General features: G+C 43.3%; 1 long non-coding RNA gene and 1 other non-coding gene across 2 annotated transcripts in view; both read left to right on the top strand.

Moving 5' to 3' along the window:
* LOC137654574 (uncharacterized) overlaps positions 1 to 13,045 on the top strand; it is a 45,805-nt gene that overhangs the window by 16,790 nt on the left and 15,970 nt on the right. The window lies entirely within an intron of this gene.
* On the top strand, positions 10,045 to 10,152 carry LOC137654848 (U6 spliceosomal RNA). Its single transcript, XR_011046727.1, has one exon. It is a non-coding gene; the product is annotated as a U6 spliceosomal RNA (small nuclear RNA).

Below are 13,045 nucleotides of genomic sequence, written 5' to 3'. Positions count from 1 at the left end.
CTTATTCCTGTGGAATCTGCTGCTACTCCCCCATCATTACCTTCATTGCCGGTGCCTGCAAGAGTTCTGATCATAAAGCTGACAATGGCGCTCTCCCTCGGTCAAACATGCTCAGCAGGCGGAGGAAGGGAAAATTCCGAAGCGTGATCATGCGACTCTTGATGAACACCTCTCCCATACGGGAGTTCGGTCCTCCTTGCAATAGTCTCCACCACATGGGATTAAGAGAGCGTTATGGGCTCGTCCATGTCTTTCTCCAACCCCTTGGATTGTGACCTGTTGGAGCTTGAAGGTGATGTTACTCGCCCCCTGCGAGTTTCACGCTTCAAGCATCCATCATCCTGTTCTAGCTGTTTCGTTTTCACCCAACTCACTGATCTTGTTCAGCTCACTGGTCTCTCCTAGGTGACTTATCCCGTCTAGTAGATTAGTCACGCCCTGTCTTCTTGGGGTTATTCTTTTCATCCACAAATTTTCTAGAGGAATGAGTCAACTCTGGCTTACATTTATGATCTACAGCAACATAGTTTCGAGGAATCCTCTCCTCCGTACACCTTGTCATCATATCACTGTTAGCCCTGGCTCCCTCGGTACTTGTGCAAACCATCTTTGACCCTCCGTCCTTGGGGTTCTCCTCCGGGAATGCTTAGTAAGGGCCGACTCAGAGCTTGACCTTCCTCATCCTGAGTTAGCTCAGCCAACCATGACTCATCCAACTAGTGGGACTCCACCAGCCCCTATAGTGAATCCTTTGCTGGATTGCACAGGACCTCTCTTCATACTCCCGTGGCAGTATTAAAGATCTGTGTTCATGGGACTCCAGCTCGTGAACAAGTGATCCAAGTTGAACGAAGAATCTTCTCCTGCTAGGGCTTTTGCGAACAGTGTCATTTGCAAACCTCATGGATGTCCACAGGCAGAATATCTGCACTTCCCCCACAAAGACATGCATATCATCCCAGACCCATCTACTTGTGGAGGTACGTTGGCGAGTCTCTCTGAGAGTTTTTACCTTAGTGTCAGCCTGGGCCCACAGGTACCTGGATGACTGACTGATCCTAGCAGACTCGGTGGCTACCCTTCTTCAACACTGACAGACTCTGAGTTTTGTTACAATCTGGAGATTGTAGCAAATCTCAAGAAGTCATCCCTACTTTCATCACAAAGACTTTTATACTTAGACATGATCATTGATACCAACCCAGTAAAAGTCTTCCCTTTAGACGACAGGATCCAGAGGCTGAAGAGGATGGTAAGTCTCTTCCTTCTAGACATGCCCTCAGCCCAACAGTGATTACATCTCATTGGTAAGCTATTGTCCCTGATTTGTTTAGTCTGCAACTGCCACCTACGAATCCGATCACTTCAGTGACAGCTAAGATCTAGGTGGGGTCAACACGAGGACTCTTCGGATGCCCTGATCTCTATGGGACCTGCACAGAAAATGGACCTGAGATGGTGGCTGAGGAGAATGTCTGAATACCTCTGGAAATCTTCCAGGCTTAGTGGATTGCCTTCTGTGGTGGGTATCGCGGAAGGGATATCTCTCCCCTTGATGCCACTATTCCAGCAATGCTGGGTTTTGCGTACCTTCTGGTGGGGGACTCCTCTCAGTTCTCTGCAGTGAAAAGCTACTGCTCAGCCTTGAGCCTCGCCTTTACGATGAAAGGAGGTGGCATTTACTCCCCGTTGGAGTTCTCTCTTCTCATACAGTGTCTCCAACATACCTATTGTCGGCCAGAGGTTGACTGCCTAGACGGAACATGGACAGTTTATTGCGACCTCAGGAACAGCACCTTTTGCGCGGTTGTGTCAGACATCAGTTCCTCTCCTGACACCTGAGACGACCTTCCAGCTCGCCCTTACCTCAGTAAGCAGAATTAACGAATGACACGCCCTTCCGTACGACTTCCACGTCTCTCACTCTAGAGTTGATTCTCTACAGTTGGACCTCGTTTATCGCGATAGTTAGGTTACAGACACAGGAACCAAAAACGAATTTTCACGAATATGGGTTGCAATAGAGTGGGCTACCTGCTAACATAAAGAGTCACGGCCTCTTGCCAAGAGCTGTACCGGCTCTTGGCAAGAGGCATTAGCACAGTAAATACTGCCTAATATTGTTTTTATTTGATTTTTATCAGAGTTTATAATCATATATACAGTGTACAGTACATGTGCACACATGTCCACGACATATTGGACACAGTAAGGCTACAGTACAGTATTGTACTAAAGTAAATATATACAGAGTCATCATCCCCTTACTGTTCTGTATAATAAATAAGTTGTTCCTATCTAGTAATACCGTACTCTTAACACATTGATACTGTAGTGTATATTACTGTAATATATTTACAGTAATATCACTATAGTACAACTTAACGGTACTGTAAGTGTTCAGTGTTTTCGTTCAGACGACTCACTTGACTAGCCTTTCTTGAAGCATAACGCAACTCTTTATGCTCGTCTCTAGCGCAGTATCATCCAGTACGCTATATCTACAGTACAGTAACCCGGTAATTATAATCATTCTATCTTCTACTTCAATGGGCTAGAAAAAAAGATGATAAAAGTATTGTCTTACAGTAAAACTACTGTATAGTCACTGCATAAACGCATGCAGGTATTGCTGCCACAATAACCAAACAAAAAATAATAAACAGCTGTTGCGATTTAATCGTAATGTTTTTTCTGCTTAGCCTACATAGTAGTTTGGAAGGATTGACTTAACATATAATGTGCTCACTATAATCATATACAGTAGTTGCGTTTTTAAGTAAAATAAATGTAAAAATGAATTTTATCTCAACGGTAAAAACATTCCTTTAGGATTATTTAGTAGCTGTAGGCTACGTATTTTGGAAAGACGGTGGTTGACGGTATGTTTACATAATCTCAGTGATGAAGTTGTAAGCATTGCTGAAACTCGCAAATTGTTTTATTTTTATACTTTCTTAAACAGAACTATGGCTTATTTTATAAACTAAAAACATGAATATCTCTGTAATAATTGCTTCTTGTAAAGAAACAAACAAAAACAGTGCATTCGATTACTGTTCAACAGCTGTTCTCTCTCTCTCTCTCTCTCTCTCTCTCTCTCTCTCTCTCTCTCTCTCTCTCTCTCTCAATCTCTCTCTCATCATAGTTTAAAATATCAGATTTCGTTTCGGAAGCATTAATACATTCTAGAGAATTACGATTATTTAAATAGTTAATTGTGCTTTAATAAGATATTTTTGTATAACATTTCCGTTGTTTTTCAACCGTCGAAGTATTTTGGGTGCTCTGATCAGATCGGCTGATACAGATAATTATAGACTCTGGGCTGATGCACATACGAATCAATAGCAAAGAGTATTGTTTATACTATTCCTTAACTTATTCAAAACATCTACTATATATAGTTAACATAGTATTACATAAATACCGATGTGTAAAAAGCTACCATAATTTTCATTTAATACATACATAGCTCTCGTTACAGTATTAGTCTCTCTCTCTCTCTCTCTCTCTCTCTCTCTCTCTCTCTCTCTCTCTCTCTCTCTCTCTCTCTGTGTGTGTAACAAATGTAAGAAATGAAATCTTTGGTTCTTTGCAAAGTCTCTATTGAATACTCACCGACGGAGCCGTAATAAATAATGACTTAAGCTTTATAATCACACACCGCAGAGCTAAAACTTATAAAATATCGTACATCGGCAATATGAATGAAATTCCGGTTAACGTTTTGTGATTGAACAGTACAACTAAATAAAATGAGAGAAGTGTTGCAAATAAAACCATTGAAATTAGTATGCTAATTGGAAAATGATACATGAAGTAATAATTGTCTCCTTTAGTAAATATGAAATATCCTATAGTAGCTTGCCTTAATAAGGGAGTTATTTTTTCCGAAAATTGATGTTGACGGCGGACTACGCAGGGTTGATTAGTTGATTTGAATGTAAACAATGCATAAGATTATATTTCGCTGTTTTTAATTATAAATACTATTACTAAAATGTGAATATTACATGCATTATTATTGGAAACAGTTAAGCGTGACACCAGTTTAATCAAAATCCGGTTTATTTCCAATATAGCTGTAATTTTTTTGCCACAGCAAATTGATATACACTGCACAGAGAGAGCTAGGACGAGCTGGATGAAGAGAAAGGTAGTGGTGCGAAACACACTCAATGTAATTTTGTAAAGGAGTGCGTGCTATTTGAAGTCATCGGGAAGCGTGAATCTTATCGGGATTATGAGTTTTTATTTGATAGGTATTGCGCTGGTCTTCATGCGTGAAAAATTGAAGCCGCGAAGGAAGAACAAGTGATAAACAAGGGCCGACTGTACTTTGTTCCCGGGTGTGTCTCCAGATCACCCGCTACTTTGCCCTGAGAGGAGTTTGAGGTGCTACCTCAAAAGAACTTCAGGAGCTCGCCCCGAGTGGCAGGACTCTGCATCAGTCCGGGGAATGTCAAGAAAAGGATCACCAAGAACAGGTTCTCTGCATGGATTCAAATGGTCATAGACTGGGCATTGAATTCTGATAGTTCTCCTCAGCCTAAGAGATCTAGAGCTCATAAGTGGGTATTTGGAATCATCAGACGAGCTTCACAACCCACTACCTGCAAGACATAACCCACATGAACCTGGATACTTTCTCCATTGGTCCTGTGGTAGCTGCACACCATGTGGTCTAAAACCTCAAATGCCCTTGTGGTGCAAGTAGCAGTTGGTTGAGGGCATACGGTACCTGGGATTAGTCTGGGATGAATGACAGTGACTGGCTTCTTGTTTTTTCATCTTCCCCTCTCTTAGGGTACAGCACCTTCGGTACGCTGAAAGCTGGCCTCCTCCGTCTACAGTTATAAACCATTTCTCTTGTGTAACCTGATATATGGAATAAATATTTGTCCCCATTCTGCCAGCGAGACTCAAGTCGAGCAATGTCCAAGTACGTCAGTGGAGTTTTCCTACCCCAATAATTTTTATCTGTACATTCTTACCTATAAACGTTACATTACTAAGTTCTAACAAAAACACAGGACGTTAATTCTCACTTATTCTCACTTATACACAAGAATTTAGCGGTGTCAGGATGTTCCTCTAGTAAATTCGGGCGAAGCATGAAGGTACACTGATGATCAAAAGCCAGCCAATTGGTTAGGACCTCCACCCACAGAAAGGCGAGTCTTCCCTATAAAGAGCAAGAAGATTTATATGGAGTGTTGGAACAACTAATAAATTTAAAAGTAATTTGTATTTAACCCAATGATAAAGACCTTGAGCTCCTTATAAAGATTTGTCCTGCCATCACCTTTCCCCTACAAGTCTTGCTTGTGATCGAAAGTGACAGTATATCACAGGTGCCTGTGTGTGAGATGGGTGGCCAGTACTACCCCCTGCTACCCCCTCCCTGTTAACTAGTGGTAGGTGTTTATACCTTGTTAGAAGTCTTGTGATTAGTTTCCATCTTCGCCAAAAGTATATTCCCTCTAATGAGCTCAAGGTTTGTATTGTTTGGAAAATACAAATTCTAAATTTTTCATTTTTTCCTAGAATTTTTCATCACATGGAATGGTGGGATACTGGCTAATTTATATTAAGATGGTAGAGGTGTTGATTCTAGGGTGTCAGTGGTAATCTGACAGGACCTATTTAGCTCTGGGTCTACCTTCTGCACATGGCATGATTTTGCCCACTGGTGCTTGGTACCACAGTAGAGTAACAATGTGCCAGGGCTGTTTGCCTTGGAGTCTCGGGGTCTGTTCCCCAGCTGGTGTTGGCAAGTTTGCTGAGGAGGTTGTTCCTAGTTGCCACTTTGCTTTTATTTGTGTGCTCTTTAAAGCAGAGCGTTCTATTAAGGGTAAAACCTTAGTAGACTGGGTATGGGTGATTTTTCAGTCCTTTGTCATCCCATTTGATCTTTAGCTTTCTGTTTGCCTGGTGATTGTTCAAGTAGAAGGCACATACCTGTGTTTTGCATGTATTAGCATTGATGTGCCACCTTACGTAGTAGATGGAGAGGTGGAGAAGGTAGTCGGGGCACTTGACAGTTTTTCTTCGATGGTGGTAAAGGACTCTGATTATGTGGAAATGCACAGGTCATCTGCATATACAAGTATGTACCTATGAATGTTCTCATACTCCGGCTGGTCATTTGTATAGATGATGTTGTTGACGGCACCAGCACCGACTCTTGTGGAAGGTGGTTGTCCTATATTGTCCGTCCACTTTTTCTATCATCCGTTTCTAAGGAAAATCACTGATTAGCAAGCAATGATTCAGTGATGTGGACTATGCTGGTATTCCGTTTAGTTTGGGCCACCTTCACAAAGAATGCGCTATGATTTACTGTCATATACTGCCATAAGGTTGACAAAGACTCTACCAGTGATTTTTTCTTCTTAAACCCATCCTCAATGTATTGCATCAGGTTTAATACCTGACTGCAGCTAGATCAACATGGTCTAAAGCCAGCTTGGTCTGTAGACAGTTTTTTTTTTTCAACAGTTTGTTGATACTTTGATAGTGACCCACGAGCATGTAGGCCTACCGCTTGCCGGAATGGAGGAGCAGTGAAATTGTCTAATTATGGTGTTTATCTTGGTATGAAATAAGATATGAAACTAGTTTTATCAAATATAACTTAGTGTTACCTTGTTAAGAGTAAAACTGCTTGGAAAACAAAATTGGGGTTGAGGCTTAGAGTTAAGGATACAGCAGGGAAATGGTAGGGGTATTTAAGGATATGGTAGTTTAAGTGGGTGAAGCCCCTACCTCATTAGGGGAGGATATGGGTCCTAGCTTAGATTAGGTGGTGTTCTTGTGTTTGTTTTCCTTTTAAAATGTGATTTTTCAGTTATAACTTTTGAAATTATGGCACTTTGATGCCACCTATAGCCAGACTATGTTAGGTGGGTACAGTTTTGATGTATTGCATCCCAGTGTTTCATTGCATTCCCCACTCAAAGCCTAGTTGTTCTGACATTCTCTACAAATCATTTCGCTCCATTTGGAATATACAGTATTTTTCAGCGAAGCTGGAAACTAGCCATGAGATAAAACTACCCACCACTAGTAAGTGGGGGGGGGGTGTCGTGTAGGGAGTAATCCCTTCTACCTCGCTCACACACAACTGTGCTATATCACCACTTTTGCTTTTGGCTTGGGGGAGTAAGGACGTTCCGCTCTCTCCCCCCTCTTAACAAACTGGGTTTGACTTTTCTCATTCACGAGTTCTTTGGGTTCAGGGTTCCCGTCTTGTGGGTTTGCCCTTACTTGAAGGTCGCCATTGCAGCACCTTATTTTGGCTTCTGAGACAGTTCCTCATTTCCTTCTTCCTGCATACAGTCTCTCTTTTGCTCTCATGCCTCTCATCGTATCGAGTGTTAGGATTGCCCATCCTCCCTCTGGGTGAGATTGGTAGGTGGCAGAAGAGAAACTCTCAGAGTAATTCTTCTCCTTCGTGGTCTTCCTCATAGGCAAAGAAACTCGAAGTTCCTTCTCCGTCGGCTCGATTCTTCCACTCCGACTCAGCTTGCTCGTTCTCTTTCAGAGGAAGGTTGAGAGAGTGATGGCTCATCGGGCAGTGATAAACCAATAGAGCTCTCGTGACATCTGAACAACCCGTAGTTGTAGACAACATTGCTTTCCTTAGCAAAGCAATGACGTCCAGGAAGTGTCTCATTGCTGCTTCCTTGTCCTTGAGGCTTTCTGGTCTCCCCACTAAGGAGTGGATTTTTTAGAGTACTAAATTTAAGGGCACAGCGGGATTACATATCTGCCTCCCTAAGGATTAACCATGGTTATCCTTTCCGACAATCTGGAGGTGATGCACTAACAGTTTTCTGATGCCCATAGCTGCAGCTCTCATTGCGTTGCTACTTTCGTTCTTACAGCTACGGCGTTGAACAGTAGTAGTTGCAACCGGTACTCCTCGGAGTTACCAGTCAGGGTTTTCTCCCTCATTCCTTCTAACACTTGAGTACGAGGGTCACCCAGAAGCTGCTTGAACAAAAGCTGTTCCAACCGGTGCTCCTTGGATTTACCAGTCAGGATTTTCTCCCTTGTTCTTCCTAATGCTGGGCAGTGAGGGTAACCTAGAAACTGGCTTCGGTTACATATCACAGACAGCTCTTGGTGCCAACCTTCAACTTGAGCTCAGTTCATTGACAGAAAGCAGTGTGGTGCCCGGAGGTCCACTCCAGGTGTTGGACAACTTCACCTTCTGAGGGAGAGTTAACCTTCATCAGGTGTTAAGCAACTTTCCCTTCCGAGGGAGAATTACTATTCGCCAGTCACTGTTCAGCAATCTTTCCACTTGCGGGGAGAATTGCCGACAGCAGCAACAGGGGTTGGTCGCCTTTCCCTCCTACTGGAGAGATTACCATTGCGTGAGTGGTATCCTCCGGCGGGAATTGGATTCCAAGCCCCACTCTTGCTCATTGGAGCTTGGCAATGAGGGATTTAAGTAACTGCTTACTGTTCCTGCTCGTGGCCGTCGTACCCTCAGGGTACAAAATGATTCGCGAGTATTTTACATTTGGGGTTCTTTGCCACCGATCTGGATGCCTGCTGAACATTTGTGGCCGCTGCCTCTCCCATCGACTCTACGGGTTATTGCTGACATCGTGCCCTTGGACACAACAAAGCTCTTAGAACTTTGTGAGGCCAGACCCTTTGGGGCCTGTACCTCATGGTTTCTACCTCTTTTGGGGGGAGAAACTGCTCATAGGCTATAACTCTTCAGGGTTATTACCTACATTGTGCCTCTTAGGCACAACAAAGCTCATCTAGCTTCATGAGGCCAAGCCCTATGGGATCTGCACCTCATGGTTTCAACCTCTTACGAGTGAGAAACTGCTGTTCTCCAGTCCAGCACAGCCTTTTTTGTTCCCCTCCTAGGGTATAACAAAAGGCTACGTACCAATCCCCTGTTGGGGGGGGGGGACGCCCGAAAAGGATGAGCATGAGTACTTTGCAAAGACCTTAGCTTCACAAGTAATAGTGAGGTGTGTGGGCTAGCTCTTCTGCCTGACATAGGTCTGCGATCAACCCAGGTTGCTCGCCTTGGTACATAGTGTGAGTTTGCGAGACCCTACTCACCAGCTCTCCGAGTACCCTTACTATGGAAAGCTTTGTTTTCCTGCTTTGTTAACATGTACAAAACCTTTTTCCAGTCTTACTCATGCCACCTAATGCAGGATCATATTGACTACTCAACAGACATCCTCTGTGGGAGTGATGACAAGCATTCGTCTCATGCATGAACGAACAAACCCTCGCAGCCGAGTGTTTCTCGCTGAGGGTAATCAGTGGAAGTGATGAACACAAGCAACACCTCTATTCCATCAGAGAGAGCCCACTGAGACACTAATCGTTAGCAATGTGCTCGTGCGAGCTCCTCTCACTGACAAGGTCTATGCAACTACAGTTGCTCGCCAACACCCCCATAGTGAGGTTCTAGCACGAGCTACTTCTGTTGTGGATGCACTCTCCCATTTACAATTGCAAGGTGGTGTGTACCTGTGACAATACAGACCCTTCAGGGTTTTTTGCCATGGAGGGTAATGCCTGCCGACCACTTGTGTCCTCCACACCTCACCCTTTTTGTTAGACATAATCTTCCAGGGTTATTGCAGCAGATGTGAATGCTTTCTGACCACTTGTGGCCGCCACTCATCTCTGCCGCTCAGAGAACACCAAGTCTGGAGACAATGAGTCTCTGAAGCAAAATAAAAATTATATTTGAATGGGTTAATCTAGTAACTTTGAGCTTAGCAGGCTGGTTGCACTTAGGCTTACAGTAGTCACATGCTGGTGCCTCTTCTCGTGATCAACTTGTGAGTCCAGACCCTGGCTGTGGTCCCCCCCCCCCTACTTTACTCCCAAATATGCTTCGGACAGACAGTAAAGATCCAATTATGCACTCCTTCAGCAACACTCCAAGGACTGTGGCTGACACCGGGCCAAAGGACAATTGGCTAACAACCATATCAGAGAAGATAGGATCAGAGATGTAAATGACACGGGCCAGGAGGGAGGGGCCAGGTACCTGCTCTTACAGTACATATAAGAAAATTGTAACTATACTGAGAAACATAGCATTGTCCCTGAGCATAGATGGCATGAAAAATACTGGAAGTGTTTTAAAATTTTCTCCTCTTCCACTAAGGGCAAGCCCTATGATGCTACCTGTAGGAGGATGCCTCCAGCCCTGATAAAAGAGGGGATGATATCACCCGACGGAGCAATGGACTGCGGACATGCTCCAGTCCAGGTTCCGCCTTCCATTCACCAACTTTTATCCTCCTCTTATTTACCACTAGTAACATCATGGATCATGCTGCCAGGGATTGATGAAGGACTTAGCCCTCCAGGCAGAGATACGAGTAAGCACACATGTATACCTCAGCATACGCACAAGCATGCTCTCACTATTTCACTGGGAGCTTAACGATAAATCATTGAGTCATCTCTTTCTTGTAGAGAATGTGTATGGGGATGTCAGACATATTGTCAAGCTTTTAGAGTGTTTGATCTGTTACAAAAACTTTAAGATGGGAGACTCCAGACAGTGGCAGGCAGACAATCAAGATGTTGGATCTCATGATATCAGTCAATCCAAAAGCGGCCTACTTCCAGTTACCAATCCCTCCCAGCTCCAGAAAATAGCCCAGTTTTGTCAGACTAAGCACAGTATACCAATTCAAAGTTCTCTGCATTGATATATCAACATCCCCACAAGTCAGAGTTTACTCTGGTATCAGCAGGGGCACATGACAATGGTATTTGCCTCCTGTACTACCTGAACAAAGATAAATTTATTTTGGAATAGACATCAACAACTTTGTGTGAAGTCTTCCCTCCTCAATGCATCTTTAAGAGGTGGCATCCCTCTCCTTCAACAGCCCCAGCACAACTTTGGCAGAATAGGGTGGAAGATTTAGCCTCTATGGAATGTCTTCTTCTGAACAGTTGTCTCCAGTTTCAATCTCTTCAATAGTAACCGAAGACACACTGGTCACAAGACAGCAACCCTCCCCTTTTCTGTAGTTCCAATAGGAGAGGGTCCCAGACTATTTGGAATGATGCCATAAAGAACAAACCCTTTGAAGGGCTCTCGCCCTACTAACGCATGCACCAAATCTTCGTTGGCTCAATAGAGCATCAAAAATAGACTGGGAGCACACCTCTTACAATCTATAGAAGCAGTAAAAATCACCTATTTCAAAGTATTAAGTTTTAAGTGGCTCTCCTTGGATTCCAACACTTGCCCTCTTGTGACTGGTCACTCTGTGTTGTTAATAAGTGACAGGATCAGTGTAGAGGTAGGGATAATAAGAGAGGCTGCAGTGATTATCTAAAGCTCTGCCAACTGACAGTAGAGATCCACAAGTGAGCAGTGCTCAACCAGGTCAATCTAGCAGACGGCTTGATTCCAGGCAAAAGGACAAACAGAGCAGCAGGATGTAGATCGTAGGTCTAGAATGGTCTTTGCATCCTTAGATAGTGAGCAAGGTCTTTACTTTGAGGGGTTCTCCAATAGTCAACCTGTCCGCAACCTCACTAATTGGAAACTTCCGGTATTCTACTCACCAATGCCAGACCTGGAAGCAGAGTTCGAGGAGGCCTTCTAGTATCCCTGGGACAGCATCGATGTCTTAAGCTTATCTGCTGTTTTATATGATAAAGAGTGTCTTGAATTGAGTACGGGCTACTTCCAACTCGGTATGACTTTAACAGTGTCGAGAGGGCCCCAAGTAGAATGATACCTTACATTGTATCCCTGCGGATAGAGGCTAAAAGGGTATTACCTCCTCAATCTGACATGTTCCACCAACCACATGCCCATAGATACCAAAACTTGGTATAATTACTTTGGATTCATGATTGGAGGTTATCTAGCACACCTTCTAAGACAGAATATTCACGCAAGGTTGCGCGAGAGATGTCAGGATATTTCCGGGAATTGTAAACTTCCATGTGCCAAACCAAGTGGGCCATCTTTTAAGGTTGTGGTAGTAGGCTTTTTCCTCTCGGAGCCTCTTATTTCAAGGTTAGCTGAATGTTTACTTTACCCCGGAGAAAAGCTCTTTTGGAGATTGGCGGTGGAGAGCTCATCTTTCAACCATAAAGTTAGGTCTTTAGGCTAAAAGAAGTTGATATTGTTGCTCCGGTAGAGATCTCCACGCTCATACCAAGTTTTGAGCAAACTTGTCCTCTGAGAGAGGTGAGACTACCACTCCCAGATGTAAATAAAGTTTTGCAGTCCCTGAAGAAGGCATGTTTGAACTGTTAGGGCTTACCTTAGACAGAAACCTTCCCTCAAATGGGTTTTTTGCTCTCCTTAGCCTCTGGCAAGTGAGTAGCTGGCTACCCCCTTAACCCCCCCCCCTCCCCCTTCCACACTAACTAGCAGCATGGGTAGTTAAGGGAACCGGCCAGTATGCCAATATAGGATGAAAAACACAATATCCTGAAAAAATTCACTGAGCTTCATATGGTAATGGAGAATGTGTATCAAAAATATTTTGTCAAAATTCCTCTTACTTTCATAGTTACAGGGTAATTAGTAAAAGTAACTCAATAAACCAGGAGCATTGATCCTTAAAAGAAAATGCAGTATTTCGTCTGTTATTGTAAATTTGGGTAATTATTACATTTTATTATAAAACTGTGAGCAATGGCATCTGTACATATTCCATGAGTCACAAGACAAGTATTACACCGTAATTACACATTTGAGCTTGACCTGTGACATTCACTCGATTTTACGTCTGTTTTTCTTGGTTTCGGCAAGGATTTCTTCATACCAGAGTCAATTTCAACATCTCGTTAACAAAGGAACAAGAAAATCTACTCTAATAGGAGTTCAGAAAGGGGTAATATTGGCGATATTGGCAGAGTTAGTGAAGGAGAGAAATGATGGATCGACAGTCTCGCCTAAAGAAGTAAGATATCGAGCAAAGGGATCTTCACATATGATTAAATTATGATGAATAATACTCATTTGGTTTATTAATATCCAAAAGGGAACCTAAAATTCATA

This window comes from Palaemon carinicauda, chromosome 15 (genome assembly GCF_036898095.1).
Source record: "Palaemon carinicauda isolate YSFRI2023 chromosome 15, ASM3689809v2, whole genome shotgun sequence".
Taxonomy (NCBI): domain Eukaryota; kingdom Metazoa; phylum Arthropoda; class Malacostraca; order Decapoda; family Palaemonidae; genus Palaemon; species Palaemon carinicauda.
The sequence above is the reverse complement of the archived record's forward strand: the minus strand, read 5'-3'. Positions and strand labels throughout refer to the sequence as shown.